Below are 16,600 nucleotides of genomic sequence, written 5' to 3'. Positions count from 1 at the left end.
ATATAGTTGCTAACTGTGTTGCACTGTGACTACTTGACTACTACTATGTGTGCACATAAAAATATACATGGCATGTGCAAATCATGAACATAACTGGAAGGCTTTTTGCTTGTTACCCCACTTATCTTATCGAGACTTGAATTAGCAAACAACAGAAGCATTTACGTTACAGAGGAAAGCGTAAAAGACGTCACAAGAATATCAGTAATGCAAAAAGGATGCATGGTATAATTGCTAATGAGCCATTATTTTCCCTTCAAATAGTCTTGGTTATATTATTTGAATTTTTCACATGTTTCATTTCACAGTCGTCAAGGCTTCTTCTTCGTCTTATTATTCTCTGTATGTATATAAGTTTTCAAGCCAAGCAGAGATTTGGCGATATTACTGTCTCAATGCCATTATCATCACTGTTCTAAAGTATGCATAGAACACATACAAGGATATATACATAGAGATATATGAGATTAGCTGAAAACAAATGTATTCACAAAGAGGCTAGCTTTATAAAGTGACTTGTAAAGTCATTCTCTGTTTATGGTTGTGATGGTTTAAATTTAAAACGTACTGCTTCTATCATGTAGATTCAAAGTGATTTTAGTTTTAACCTCAGCATTATTTTTAAGTATTAATTTGTTTCGAGGACAACATTAAAGTTGTATCAAGATGGTCAATTGGATGTAAAAGATGCATTGCATTAATGTAGAGCTGTTCTTTGCATTTATTTAATCTCACGAAATTAGCGAGATTAGGAAAGATGAAACATTGGAATGAATAAGGAAGAGGATGGTGAGGGGTGATACATAAATGGGTCAATGGTGGGGGGGGGGGCACAATGCCAAAATATTATCAATTTGGGTAGGCAAAAAGTAGATTGTGATTAACCAAACCAGACAAGTTTTGGAGTAAGTTCTCACAATCTGGTGGTATGTGTGTATCCTATGTTGTTAGAAAGGAAAGAATTACTGTATATTGTTACTTCACACATAATATTCTACTTTGGTCGAACCTTTGAAAGGTGAAGGCTAAGAAAAAAATGGAAGGCAAAAGATATGCTGTAGAATGTACTGTAATTTACTGCATAAGAAGACATTTAAGTCGCTCAAGTAACATGATATATAAAGATGAATCATCTTAAAGCACAGCTCGATTTTGTGGTAATATAGCTGGTTGTCAAAGCAAAGAGTTCAGAAGGAAATTTGATACAAGTACTTCATATGTGGAATGTTGGAGAGTAACAAGATCGTACCATCATGTATTTTATTTCAATAATATATATTTTAGGAAAGACAAGACTGTTGCAGCGATTATGATATTCAGTATCTAAGGTTTACAAAATAATAAAGAACAGATCACCATTTAAATTATTTCAGATGAAAATTTTTCCATTTCTCTGTGGTATGAAATGTGGTCATCCACATTAGATGATTCAAATATGAAGACATATATATAACTGTAATATTGTGCTGAATGGCCATATAATTTTGAACATTACTCTGTGTTAAAGATGCATATAAATCTCAATTAAAAATAACTCTGTTTCCTAACAAAAAGTTGTTTCCTCATCAATTATGCAGTGGATAGAAAATTGCTTCCCCCCCTCTCAAACACAAGGTGGGAGGGGAGAGGGTCACAGGGTTCCATTAGATATTGCACAGTCAGCATTCATGAGAATAAAGTGTACTGTTAATTCATTACACAACCTCAATTTTCTTTTCATTTTTACCAGATAAATTTCATGTTGCAAGTTGTACATGTTGCTCAGTATTTAGTTGACTCTGTGCGAATCACGAATGAAGACAACCGCAACAAAAACAGACAAATAAAACAATGCAACTTATATAGTCTAAACTGATATTCATCTTGATAAGATAGTTAAAGTAATAAAATTAAATAAAAGCAAAACAAAGCCAAATAAAGAAGAAGTACTGTAGGAGGAGAAAGAGGAAGAAGAGGAGGAGGAGGAGGAGGAGGAGGAGGAGGAGGAGGAGGAGGAGGAATATTATAATATGACAATAATGATATTATTTTTATCAAGCACAATAGAAGTTGTTTAACTTCTCTTATAAGCCCATTATGAATAATTCAGTACTGAAAATGTTAATTTTTAAGCTTTCAGATGGCATGATATTACACAAACTAAAACAAGCATGTCCATGTCCCATATTTTTTAACTTGAACATTTTGACTGTAAAGGCCTTCCTTTGCCATCATCTTCCTCTCTCTCTCTGTCTCTCTTCCCCTTCTTTCCCATCTTACACCAGTACAAGCAATAAATCTGTTCACTGATGTAAACAGGTATTCTTGTAACATTCAGCTGTCATTCCGTAATCCAACCACTGATTGATGTATGCCATTCATATAGTGTCTCGTTGCAAATTTCACCTTTATGTGTGTATATCCCCAGTGTGTAAGTATATATGTTACATGAAAAACTGGTCTTACAGAAGAGAATAGACACAAAAAAAAGAAAAGAAAAAAAGAATCCCTTCAAGGGAATGAAAGAACTTGGTTTACTCTCCTAAATCACGTGGAAAACAGAGAGCAAGAACGCACACAAAAAAAAAAAACACTTCATAATATCTTTGCAACTTAAGATCCTCAAAAAAACATGATAAAAAGGAGTAGAAAAAAAGAAAGAAAAAAAAGGCAGATAAAAAAACACTCCTGGTTTCTGCTGGCTATGCATAATTCGATAGCTGTATAATATATTCTTAATGGCAAACTACTGTACATGAGATCTTGCCTATGGATGTTAACATGTTATTGAACAACACTTTGGCAATTTTTTCTTCTTCTTCTTCTTCTTTCTCAATATTAATCAGTATCTGGGTCAATCTGAAATATTTGGGACTATCGGGCTGCTTTCAGAGCAAAAGTTGCTAGGAATACTTCAATTAAGATTCACAATGGAGAAAGAATTTGAATCAGATGAATGGTTGAAGCAATATGCAATGGACTTGGTTGGATATTTTCAAACTAATTGGTTCAAGAAAAAGAAAAAGAGAGAAAAAAAATGTAGCTTTCATCTGACATGATGTAAGATATGTGGTTGTATGCTCGATTATTATGAAGCAGACTTGAATTTACTGTTGAGGGGCTTTTCCCTTTAATAATTCTTTTTTTTAGGAAATATATAAATATTATGTCTTGTACAATCCGGATAAGATGTCACTGTTTTTATGATCACCTTTTTAGTATTAGAATGGACAGCATTCGTGACATTGTAAGCACAGGTTGTATCCTACTGTAGTAATGTAATTACTGCGATTACTGCAACAGCACTGATGGGTTTATTTACTTCATTCTTCTCCAACCTGTCTTCTATACATATATGTACTTCGATCCACCCAAGCTGATAAACTGGTAACATTCTTGCAGTACATCTGCAATGACCCTCTCCGGGGTCATGCGTAAGGTCAGAAATGTTCAAGTGTGATGATGCATGGCATATCACTTGCCCTCAAAGCATGTTTATACCCTGTGCGTTTTGTGCAAGGCTTTAATTCAGAATGGTAGATTCCAGTTTTTGCACGGGTTATCCGGGTACCCGCCCGACGCGATATTACCCGGTTCCTAATTTATTACCTGAATCCTACGCAAAGTGTGATTTAAAAAAAAAAAATTGGCATACCGACGGTTAGGCAGATTTCCCATTGACTTAGTGTGGTGTTAGGCTACCATGTGGTCGAAGATAACAGCAATAACAAAGGTACCCCCCTCCCCCGACGCGATACCACCCGGTTTCTAATTTATAACCCGAATCGTACGCAAAGTGTGATTTAAAAAAAAAAAAATTGGGTGGGGTGCATTATTGAAATATTACCAACAGTCGTAGGCAAGGAAGATTGTAGTGTCATATATGTTGAATGAATACAGGTGATTAATTACTGTTCATAAATATCAAGCATTGACATTTCTATAGCAAGGTAAATCTCTTTGTGCCATGCGTACACATGAAAAGTTGAGCAGTAGTGGTTTTTTGAACCCTAACCTTGCAACCTCTACCTAACAAAAAATCAACTCTGTGCTGTGATCCTACAGTATACCGAACCAAGTGTTTGCAAATGTTTGCAACATTTGTAATAGGTTGCCTATCTATCACCACTTTCAGTATAGGGAGATATTACAGTTTGCAATGCCAGATTGTTACCTGTGCATCACCAAACATCACTTCTCTTGTGAACTACCAATCCTTGCGAAATGTTAATAAATCAAAACGCATCGTCTCTATCGTGTTAATTCAACTCATATATTCGACAAACAACGTCAACAGCTTACATTGATCATTTCTAAATTTCTTTTATATCGAGCTGTTTGATATGGAGATGTACTGACTCTCATCGAAACATTGAAAGGTGAAGGCTAAGAAAAAAATGGAAGGCATCGAACATACTGTATGTAATGTAATTTACTCCATAAGAAGATACTAAAGTCGCTCAAGCAACGTGATATGGAAGATGAATTTTCGTAAAGCACAGCAATTTTGCGGTAATATAGCTGGTTGTCGAAGAAAACCGTTTGGAAGGAAACTTGATGCAAGTACTTCATATTTGGATTGTTAGAGTCTACAAGATCTCGTATTATTTTTACAGCTATCTATTTTACTAAAGATGAGTTGCAATTTGACAGTTGTATGCACCACCGACAAGAGATGGACTAATATGTGTTAAGAGATGACATGACATTCACGTGACATACTGTAACAGGTTATAGAGTGATATTTTGTGTGTTGATAAATGTTAATCCTAAGCATCATGGTAACTTAGTACACAGAAATACAGTATCATCTGGAATTACAGAGGATTATCCAATGCTTTTTCTAGGTGGAAGTGTGAAATTGTCGACAGCATTGGTAAGCCTGCGGTTTCACAGCAAAACCTCCATCGGCCCGACGTTATCAGCTTTGAAGAAATACCACTGTGGAAACATCACATATTACCATAAATAGACCTTTCCCAATTTAAATGTTTACAATTGCTTTATTCTGTATGTAAAATAGAAGTGTGCCATACACAAAGCAGCGTATTGATGAGTTGAACAGGGATTAATATTGTGGAGCAGACTTAAAGTCTCTCAATTATGTCACTTGAAAAAAACTAAGACTGTGGCTTATATGTGAAAAATTATGATACAGACCTTTGAACTTGTATATATAGCAATTTGACCATCTTGCATAGCTTAATTCTCAATATTAGAAAGATGATAATTATGTAATGCCATTGTCTCATTCCTACTGCAGATCATTCAAGTTTCTTCAATATGAAATAACAATACATAACACTTGGTTTGTTCATGTTGCTACAGTATATATACTAACAAGCAATTTAGCAACATTTGGCCAAAAATTTAGCCAAAATCCAATGGTACGTGTTGTGTAAATTATTATTATGACACATTTGTGATCTTTGATTAACAAAGCAAGGATATTACATCTTAATTGACTTCAATCCTCTCTGCATACCTGTCTCCTCACTACCTCCTATACAGTCACTCTATCTTCTATACAGTCACTCTGATCTGCCATTCCTACAAACTGCAGTTCAATTGCAGCCTTAATATTTTGCTCAATACTTGGTATGTTTAGATGTAACATTGCTGTAGCTTAGCTGCCAAATTGATTCAAAATGCTAATTCAATCCTCAATTGTTACTATAATAGACAAAAAACAGAACAAGAATGAAGAGAAAACAATGAAATGAAAACAATGAAATGTCACTCCCCAACCTCCCCTTTTTCCTCTTCCAAAATTAGAGCAAAAACAGTACCTCCATCGATGAAAGCCATGCTAGATTGAAAATGATAAAAGCTGTTGCAGAAACATTTAGCTTATGTGTGCGTCAGAATAGCCATGCAGTTGCAATACAAAAATACAGAACCTGTGTAAAATTTGACTCGTTAAACATACAACGATATCGAAGTTTTGCCAGCCTCGTTTCTTTAAGTGTCTCGTGCCAACTTGCCAAGTCTTGAGGTCACGAAAAGTAAAAGAAAATGGTGGTAGCTGTTCATTGTATTGATTTTCTTGCGCTTTAGGCTTTTATCACTTGAGAATGAGTGCTGAAAACTTTAATGAGACTGTCAAACATGTTGCTCATTATTCTAATTGCCAATGGTCGATAACGTAGAACGAATTGAAGAAAAGATCTAGGAGAAGTGAGCCTACATTTTGACTGGTCGCTGAGTCAGTCTGTATACTGTTTAAATACAGTGTGTACGTACAGTGCATCTGTCAGACGAGAGGTTTGCTAAACAGTAGCTTGCACGACTGTTGAAAGTTGGTTATTTATGACCAGCACTGTACTGTACTGTACTGTATTAAACAAATTGTGAAAGCAAACCGCAATGTTTTTTTTTTTATGAATTTGATTCAATTCTCATTCCCGTATTTTGCTCCGACATTTCATGTCTTTGTATAGAAGTAATCACCCTAAATAAGTTTTTTCAAGACTTCAAAATTTGTTACTTTTTCCTGGATTTCTTGAGATGAAAGTTAAATATTAATGTATTGAATATTATCCAAAAATTGATCACAATCGACTATGTCAAGCCTCTGTCAAGGAGCCGTTTCTGACACAGCATATGTGTAGGAGAATGAAATGTACATCTGGCATTTTGAAGTCAAATGTCAGCCTGGTAATGATGTGCTACTGCAGTACATACTACACAGTATTGCAAATTGCAATTAGGTTACGTACAGTAAAGCCATGCTTGTCATACTGTAAACTATATAATTAAAGGGAGTATAGCATCCCTAATATATCTCTTTATAAAGTACTGTATAGTCTTACTTTTGCCAACAAAGAAAAAGAAAAGAGACATTAACCGGAAGACAAAGAAAAAATAAGAACAATATTTTAATAAAAAGGAAAAAATAACTTTTGTTCTAGAAACCAAAACTACTGTAGCTACATGTTCCATTTATATCTCAGCTATAATTATGTAAAGCTAAATTGGCTAATATCAGACAATCAATGTGTACAATACATCAAATAGTGTGTTAATACATGTTTTCCCCAAAATCATTCCTTTATCATTTTCTCCTGCAGTCTAATCATTTTCTCCAGAGTTTCTTTCTTTGAGGAGCAGAAAATCATAGAAGCAGATTGATTTTACCAGTAGACACTCTTGACAAAACTTGGAGTTATTTTTTTCATTTTTATTTTGTAATAGTTAATGTTGTATGGCATTTCTCACATTGTTATCAATGAGACAGACATGTTTACATTATGTTGACCCATTTTCTGGGATAGAAATCAATTACCACATTTACGTGGAGATGGAGATGATCAGTTTAGCCGTCATGTTATTAAACATACAGTCATATGTATGACTATATATAATATGGAGATATGGCAAACATAATTCTGCCAAATTGGAGAGACAAAGAGGGAAGAATATATTGCACATGAGTCATGTGATATATTAACATTCATGATTTTGATGTGCATGTTATGGGATATAATGCTCCTTTCTCTGTTATCCAAGGGCAAACCTTATAATTAGGTTTTAAAATCTTGAGTAGTGTGGTTAATGTCAAGTAACTTTAAGTTACTGCTTGTCGATTGTCTTGTCAGACTTGACTACGTGTTGACATAATTTGCAACATTTGAAAATGTCTTTCATGTTAATATGGTGGTAGGTGGTAGCTACCTGGATTGATGTACACATTTTTCATTTATAGATGGGGTTGTAATGTTTCAGTCTGCTCTTTCTTAACAACTTGTTTGCATAACAGTACCGTATGACTTAATTATGGAAGGAAAAGTTGTTGACACATGACGGCATGAGTAGCTGGATAAATACAGTCTTATATTAACAAAATGACTAAAACATTATAAATTGGCAATGAAATATACCTGTAGAAAAATCTATTTTATGAATCATATGGGAGATTGTTACATATGAAATCTGATTACATTAAGCGGATCTAACATTTATCGTCGGTTTACTTTTTGTAGGAGAAATCAATTGGCCACAGAACTTGATGACACACAGTAATTAATTAAAGTAAAGACTGTAATTAATCATAGCAAATTATCATTGAATGGTTTTCCCTATATAACAATGGCCTTGGCACTAAATCAAACCACCGCTATGGTACCACCTATCAATGTTTCAGTACGCATAATATAATTTTCTAAGCACAGTTTTACTGTGATTGTCAAAGGACACGTACAATATATCATAAACCTGTGGAGTAGCGAGATTTGACCGACACTGTGTATCCTGTCCTATCCAATCCATACAAATATTTATAAAGAAGTTCTTGCGGACACTTAACCGTTCCGAGTCTGTTTGTATGTAATATCAGTCATGTGTATGATCTAGACATGGCCACGGGGGAAGAGCAGATTAATTGCCAGGCAAACGGTTGATTGACAAAGAAATATATGGATTATTAAAAGCCTCTTTATCAGAGCTAGAAAAAGTCAAAGTATCTAATAAATATTTTAAGAGAGTTTGACTTAATACAGCCCGAAAAAAGAAATCGATAGGTATGAATGTAGATGCCTTGCAGGAGAATCTGAAATCATACATATTGTATGAGTGGAAGAATAAGAAATAGGATTTTGTATAAATTAGCTTATTTTCCATGAATGTCAAGAATGATGGAATAAATCGCTATGAAAAGGTCTTGACTTCTTGAACTGGCAGTTTTAAAATTCACGCTATGAAACGTTATAAGGCACAAAATTTTGATTTGTCGCATCCCCAAAAATAAAGGAAGTAATCCATCAAAGTTGGTTACATTTCTTACACCATTTTATGTGTTGGAGAGGCTCATCGATGGAAGTGGCTGGAATACCTAGTCTAACACACAGACTGGTCATTTAAGGTGCTATCTACTCTTATTGCTTCTTATTTTTTTGACATAATGTTGATGCAGAAAAATTCCCAGCAATTTTGTTTAATACATAGATAACGATCTGCAATTAGCATAGACTGAGATAAGGGATACACAATATTGTAATGCCAATTAATGGAATGATGAACACTTACAAGACTGATGTTTGAAGATCGAAAGGTCAGTGAGGTACAAATTGATGTGAAGTACTTCAGTACTGTGTACATGCCTTGAGGTACAGTAACACATATTATTGAAGGATACTACAGTGATGTATGGTGTATGTTCATGCCCTCAGTTACAGTATCATGTAATATTGGAGAATACTATACAGTGATGTATGGTGTATATATGCCCTCCGTTACAGTAACATGTATTACTGAAGAATACTATAGTGATGTATACGTGCCCTCCGTTACAGTAACATGTATTACTGAAGAATACTACAGTGATGTATGGTGAACATGCCCTTAGTTACAGTAACATGTATTACTGAAGAATACTATAGTGATGTATGGTGAACATGCCCTTAGTTAATAGTTACAGTAACATGTATTACTGAAGAATACTACAGTGATGTATGGTGTACATGCCCTTAGTTACAGTAACATGTATTACTGAAGAATACTATAGTGATATATGGTGTACATGCCCTTAGTTACAGTAACATGTATTACTGAAGAATACTACAGTGATGTATGGTGTACATGCCCTCAGTTACAGTAACATGTATTATTGAAGAATACTAAAGTAATGTATGGTGTAAACATGCCTTCAGTTACAGTAACATGTATTATTCTTTTCTACAAGTTTATATGCTGTTTGAAGAATAATATAAACTGAAATAGATACATGTGTAAAAACTGACAACCTATATACAGTATTATACTAAACTGCAACGGCTCAGTCTGATGTAATGTAGTACGATGAATGTAATGGCCAGTGAGGTACAATATACAACACTTCTATCTGAAAGACATGCAGTGTGTGTGTGTTGGAGGAGGGGGAAGAGAGAGGTGGAGGATGGAGAAAGGCAGGGACCTCACTTTCCATTATCAGTACAGTATGCAGTGTGAATAATGGTTTGTGATATTATAGTAATGTCTCACATGAAATAGCCAGGTTTTTGGTAAATTGTTTGCTTTTGTTGATGTTTGATAACATGTATCTTTTGGATAAAAATGTAATGTTATTAATCTTATGTTCAGAGGTAAATTATAAATTCTATCAAATTAATTAAATCTGTTAATTCACCTTTGATATCTTTTGTGCTGTCTCGATCCTACTTGTTATCATACAGTTATAGCTTTCAGTCAAAAGTCTCTGTTATGCACTCAAGATGTTCAATTAGTATTTTGCCAGTAACAGACCATGCATAGATTTTACTGACTTCAAGAAATGAATTGCAGTTGTCAATTGTAAGCTTACCTTTGGAGGCTTCTGTTATCATTGTTTTTAAGCTGCTATCTACTGTTGATGTTTTTTTTTTGTTTTCTTTTGCTATTTTAAATAATCAAATTAAAGACATTTGATTGCTTTATAAGCCACATCAGTTGAAACAAATCTTGGTAATGTAACCTTTAAAGCTGCTGAATTCTTTTTGTTTAAATCATTTCCTTAGCAGGAACTTTTGTCCTTGAAAGTGACATAGGGAGCTTACATACTCTGGGATCTGCATGTTATTCAGCCAACACTAACTTCCCATAGCACTCTTTTGCGTGCCAAAATCCCTTTATCCCTGCATCTAGCTGTCTCACTAACTCCCCTAAACGTCATGAAACACGTTGGTTACGCATATATAATGCTTGTAAACAGCAAAGTTGGTCACTTAGAAACTATAACATTTCTGACCTGATAGAGCAGAAGGAGAAAACATCAAAATATTGTGCCTCTAGTCATGACAGCTGCATGCGGATAGCTCTCACCATGGATATAAGATCTACATATGTATACCCTGTCTGCGAATGGAATCTCTTAACAATCTATGAACAAAACTCCCTGCTTGTTTTCTTTGCAGCCTATAATAATGCTCAGAGAAGCATGCTTGTTGCTAACGATCAGCAAATCTTTATAAAGACACTATATGCTAATATCGAGCCGGTCGTATACATATATCTAGGTCGTAACACATATATATTTAGCATTACATCAAAGTATTTTGTAAAGATCGGTAAATGATGATGATTATGATGATGTGAGTGAGATAATACAGTATATGAAATGAGTTGTTTGTAATGATGGCTCATGTACAGTATATAGTGAGCACACCTTACAGTATATAGTGCAAGAAGTACAGTATAAAAGGCGATCTGTATTTATCTTCATAGATTATCTCAGTCTTTACTGTAGCATATATCTAACTATTTTTTGGTAATTCTGTATTTGATGCAAAAGAACAAAAAAAATATAAAGAAAAATAATACTTTTAGACTTACAGAGTGACATCATTGTACTGTTTTTTTTGAGTGACAGACAATTTTTTGTTAAACTTCATTTCAATTCACGTGAACTGAGAAGTGAGGTGCTGTATTCTTTTGGATTCAGGCTAATTACATGCTCAAGTTATTAAACATGAAAGGATTTTCAAACTTATAATCTGATGCTTACACCTCACCAAATTATTATTGCCACTTTTTTGTCATCCTCATCTTGAAGATATAAAGGTGTGATTAATGTGAGAATCTTTATGAAAGCGTTGCCTTTTTTATTTTACTTCGCTCCTTGCCTACCTATCTCCTCGCAACTTCAGTACTCTCGTTCTACCGCACTTAAAATAAACTGGTAACCTTTTAACACTACTGTACGTGCCTTCCATGTGCGCCCTCTATGTCTGGACCCTTCCGGTCAATGCCCCCCTGACTCATTCTACCACCGAAAGTGCGTAGACCTTCGTTTGTAAATTCGGATATTTCTTGTGTGTCAATACGTTCGGAAGACCTTTTTTTGGTGTTTCGGAAGTAGAAAGGAAATACTGAAGTTGTTGTGTGCAGCCCGATTAAGTATCCTTTTCATTTGGGAAGGTTTTTGGGACAGCCCTTTTCCCGCCTTGTGTAGGGTATTCCGTGTATGGGTATCAGTTCAATGAATTGCTAACCTAGTTTTCCCACCCTTTTTCGCCCATTTTGTACTTGTTAGATTGTTTTCTTTTCTACTTGAATTCTACTAGATTTACAACTAAATGTTGTAAATTTTCTTGAAGTGAATGCAAGAAAACAAAAAAGCCACAAAAAAAAAAAACTTAACTGTACTGTGATGTTATACGTACTGTGCAGGTATATAAATTGACAAGACAACTGAATCTAACTGTGTTACCTTTGACCTCATTGAGTCATATTTGATACATGTGAATTTTCCTTAGATATGATTCGATTAGACTGTCAATTGTGAATTATAGGGGGCACTGTACATTGCTTGATAGTGTTGTAATGTAGGTTAATTGACCTTGAATTTTATCCAATGGTTTGTCCTGGATGATGTGGTATTGATAGCCATCTCTCAACGCAGCAACCGTCTTGATTACCAGGCCAAAATAATTAAAGAACGTCCTACATTACTAAGCCCGCCTGCCATCTACGTAAGAAGCCAGGAGGGCATGTTCAAGGTATATAGTACGGTAGCATGTTAAAGACTGTTTTATAAGCTGTGATTTTCTTTATTTTATTGTCAATCTCACAGCTTGGACAATCATGGGATGGAACAAGGAATTCAGAGTGGATGATGAAAATATCAAATGTAAAAAAAAAAAACTGTAACCTACTTTATCGAAAGCGGAAGAAAGAAAATGTAGGGAAGAAGGAAAAGCGGGGAAATAAAAAAAAATGAACTCAAAATAAAGATTCAAATGATCATCAGTAATTGGGTTTAAAGTTTCACCATAATTTGATTTTGATTGTCTAACAGTTGGTGCCTGGACACGACGATGGAAGGAATGATAATTTGGCAACCGTTGAGGAATATTAGATATTACCTCTGACAGGTTATGTATTAAGTGTGTACAGTCAAGGAATTTGCAATAGTACAGTAGTTGTGAAAAAACAATAGGAATGTTGCCCTCATTGAGTGGCCCCTACCATGGTGTATATATATAAACCTAGTGTTAATTGATTGTTGAGCATTGCTCAATCCCTGTACATGTTTATTATAGACTGCGAAACAATGAGAGGGAGAGAAGGGGGTTTGGGGAGGATTGAGATATATGGACAGAGGAGATGTGATATAGAACTCAATTTTAAGAGATACATGTAAATACAATTAATTTAGTTACTCCTACTTCCAATTGATACAGAAGAAATTGTTCTCCCACAAATTAGTAAATGTATGGGCTTTGTATATTGTATTGCAAGTTGCAGTGCTATGAAACAGTATATATTTAGTAGGTCTTTAAATGAGGAAAGTGCAGACTTGACAACATGGAGACAGGTAAGTACAATCAGTAATCAATTCCCAAGCCAATACAATTTTGTGAAATACAGAAGGCTGTATGGAACACTTTGCTTTAAACTCAATCACTTTATTACTTGCATACTTTGTGCTAATTGCTAATAATCCAGATGTATAGAACAGTGTATTTTATATCTTTAAATTCCCCACCCCACCCCTCCCCCCCTCCCTCATCATATTTTCTATATCAAGCACTTTAAGGAATGCTAAAAAACAAGACATAAAAATTTAATATACATTAGATGCAGTTTTCCAGACAAATATTTACACAGTGCTGTATTAAGCCATCTCATCTTCTTCATGACGTGCACCAGTTTTAAATAGCGCAGGGTATCACCTGCAAAGTCGGGGGAAAAAAAAAATCAATTTACAAGATGCAAGTTTAGCCAGCCATACCGATGCGAAGGCCTCCTTTTCAACAATCACTATAATTATGTATTCTTTAATTCTATTAAGTCAATCGCAGGTAAACGCAGTTAACATGTCTGAAGAAATTGATTATACCCTTATATAGAGTGCGATAAACCCATGGCTGCAAAAGGAAAAACAGAAGTAAAAAAAAGAGTGAAAAAAAAGAAAAAAGACACGCTATATTGTTGTACCGAGATGTTTGAAATATGCTTGGCAGATTACAGACAGAGAGGAGGTTAAAAATAGCCATGTTATGTGAAGGAGCCACACGAAACCTGTTTCCATGGTTATGTAGAGCAGAGAGTGATTTTGTGATTGATATAACATGTATAACCTTGAAAAATGGTCACTTCATCACATGTAGTTACAAACGTAATGTAATTATTGCATTTCACTTGTATAGATTACACATCACGCCTTCGCAATGACCTGTTTGCAATGAAACAAAGAAATAGAAAAGACTATAATGTCTGTTTTTTTTGGCTGTTTTGAGTTTGTTTTGTTGTTATTCTGTTTGACCAGAAATGTACGGCTCTGTGGTTCGAACGTCACAGTTTTTGCAGGTATATGGACACAGAATCTGTGAAAAATATTTTTATAGAACTTTTATGTTTAACATAGTGTAGTATAAACCGGACAGAATGTTGCAAATTTCATTTTTTTAATTGTCCCATACTTTCCTTTTGTGGTTATTGTGCCTTTACCTCAATATCGTACCTTTCATTTTAAAGCATCTCCCTGCATGGGAAGGTTAGTCCAAACTGATAATGACACTTAAGATTCTGTACTTTCAATGTTATAATTGCAGTTAAGAATTTTTGATATTTTTATATGATTTTTTAAATTTTTTATGCATCCAATTTATAATAAGTTGGTACAGTTAGGTGCAGCTTTCAACATATGTTCCAAAACACATTCTTTTGCTATTTCATTCAACAACAATCCATCATTGTTGCCATTATGTTGTATATACGCAAAGAATCACACACCACATCAATGCTGTAAATATGGTCACAGGATATGACAAAACCAAACACTCCTCGTCCGTCTGACGTATGTTTCACACAGTTTGCACCATAAGTCGTAACCCAAACATTAAGTTTAACGACCTTCTCTTTCAAACGCATTAAACCACAGCTTTTCGTCGTGAAAATGGTCAAGCACCAACATTAGTATCCATGGTTTGCAAAGGGAATCCAATTAAGTCACATAAACCCAGAGTGAAGAAAGTCGTTTTTTTTCTGCCAGCATGTTGTTTGATCTTCTAGTAGTTAACGAGGTACCGTTTCTTTGCATGGACGCAAGACTGCGGCAGCCTGCAATGTTTGCTCGTTCTGTTCGTGACAGGCTTTTTAGACATTTATACTAACCCCTGTAGCATGAGTGAAACTTTCGAAACTGTTCGTTATAATTGGTCTTTTGTACTCGTGCAGACCAGAATGGCTGTAGCATTAATATTACATCTAAATTAAAAGGTCTATTGTGTTGTGCTTGTGCATTGGACTTCACATATTACACTTTTGTTCACTGACAGGCAAATTGTTGCATGCATTCTGATTCATCTGTGATTGCATCGTAGTACAGTTACTTGCTGTGCATGTCTGGTAATGAGAGTATAGGAGAACCACGTCTCAAATGTGTAAGACCTGTTAGAATGCCAGTATGCTTGTGGTACGTAATGATAGCAATGCACAGTACTTAATGTACTCTGTACACTATAGGGAAGCTATATGATACTACAATACTTACTTATAATACTAATAACAGCAGGCACTTTAATAGCCATTTTGAAAAAAAGGGACAGTAATAACCGTAGCTTTGTTAAGACTATGCAAGTCTACAGTAGGTTTACAAAAAAAAATTTACATGTGTAATTTCGTATCCAGTGTATCAAGTCTGCGAAACTTTGTAACAATCAGAATCCGCACAATTTTGTCTCTAAAGAGTGATGGATATCGTACAAAAGTTGATTCTCAAATGTTTAAATTGTTATTTGCTTCATTTAATGGTTGTTATGAATGTTTTGTTCAATATCGTGATAATTTTTGAAAAATTTCAGTCACGATATGTTTCTCATGAAAATCAGAGTGAAAAGTTAAAAAAAAATTAAAATGCTTTCTAAAAAAATGGCACTCCTGATACTATGTATTCTTTTGTCCTGCAGATTTGTGGCCCTAACATCTGCCTACGCACAAAACCTGTAAATTAGACTTTTACATAATTTGTACTTTATACTATTTTTTACTGATTTCGGTACACACAAATCTGATTTTTATATCATTACATGATATTTTTTTATATGATTGATGTTAATGTCCTTCTGCGATATTGCTTAAATAGTTATGATCTGTATCTGAAGTAAGTCTCCAGTCAGAAGTGGCTGCCTTCTAACATTTAGAACATCACACCTCCCACACAATGTAAAAAAGGCAAATACTGTATATGACAGGTAAATCTTCACCAAATTACATGATCCAAAATACAAAAAAATATTTGGACTCTATGGTTTTCTTTATCATCCCACCAACTTCCTCTTCTGTAATCATCTACATTTTGTTGCTTTAATTCATGAATTCATAATTTAAATGAATTCGACATAGATTAGTAATGTGAAACATATTTTGATTATTTTCGGTAGTTCTCAAGATATCTTTGTGAACAATCTAGAGAAAACATTTGCTGGTTACGATCAACATTGAAGACACGTTTCCAAGTGATGATATTCATATTGTCTTACTTCCTGTGATTTGCAATGGTTGATGGAGATTTCCATATGTAACAGCATTAAGCAAACTAAACAGACTATATAAACTGTTTGCATTAGTACACTCATCGAGTTCTGTTCAAACTCTACATAACCTATAACTAGTACCAGTAGATCTTCACATAAAGTTCAGTACC

General features: G+C 34.6%; 2 protein-coding genes across 2 annotated transcripts in view; one reads left to right on the top strand and one right to left on the bottom strand.

Moving 5' to 3' along the window:
* The window catches only part of LOC139962088 (mRNA-decapping enzyme 1B-like), an 89,054-nt gene that overhangs the window by 16,403 nt on the left and 56,051 nt on the right, over nt 1–16,600 (top strand). The gene's annotated exons all lie outside the window — the stretch shown is intronic.
* Nucleotides 1–16,600, bottom strand: part of LOC139962086 (voltage-dependent L-type calcium channel subunit alpha-1D-like) — a 226,109-nt gene that overhangs the window by 198,896 nt on the left and 10,613 nt on the right. The gene's annotated exons all lie outside the window — the stretch shown is intronic.

The sequence above is a fragment of the Apostichopus japonicus genome, chromosome 20, assembly GCF_037975245.1.
Source record: "Apostichopus japonicus isolate 1M-3 chromosome 20, ASM3797524v1, whole genome shotgun sequence".
Lineage (NCBI taxonomy): Eukaryota > Metazoa > Echinodermata > Holothuroidea > Aspidochirotida > Stichopodidae > Apostichopus > Apostichopus japonicus.
The sequence above is the reverse complement of the archived record's forward strand: the minus strand, read 5'-3'. Positions and strand labels throughout refer to the sequence as shown.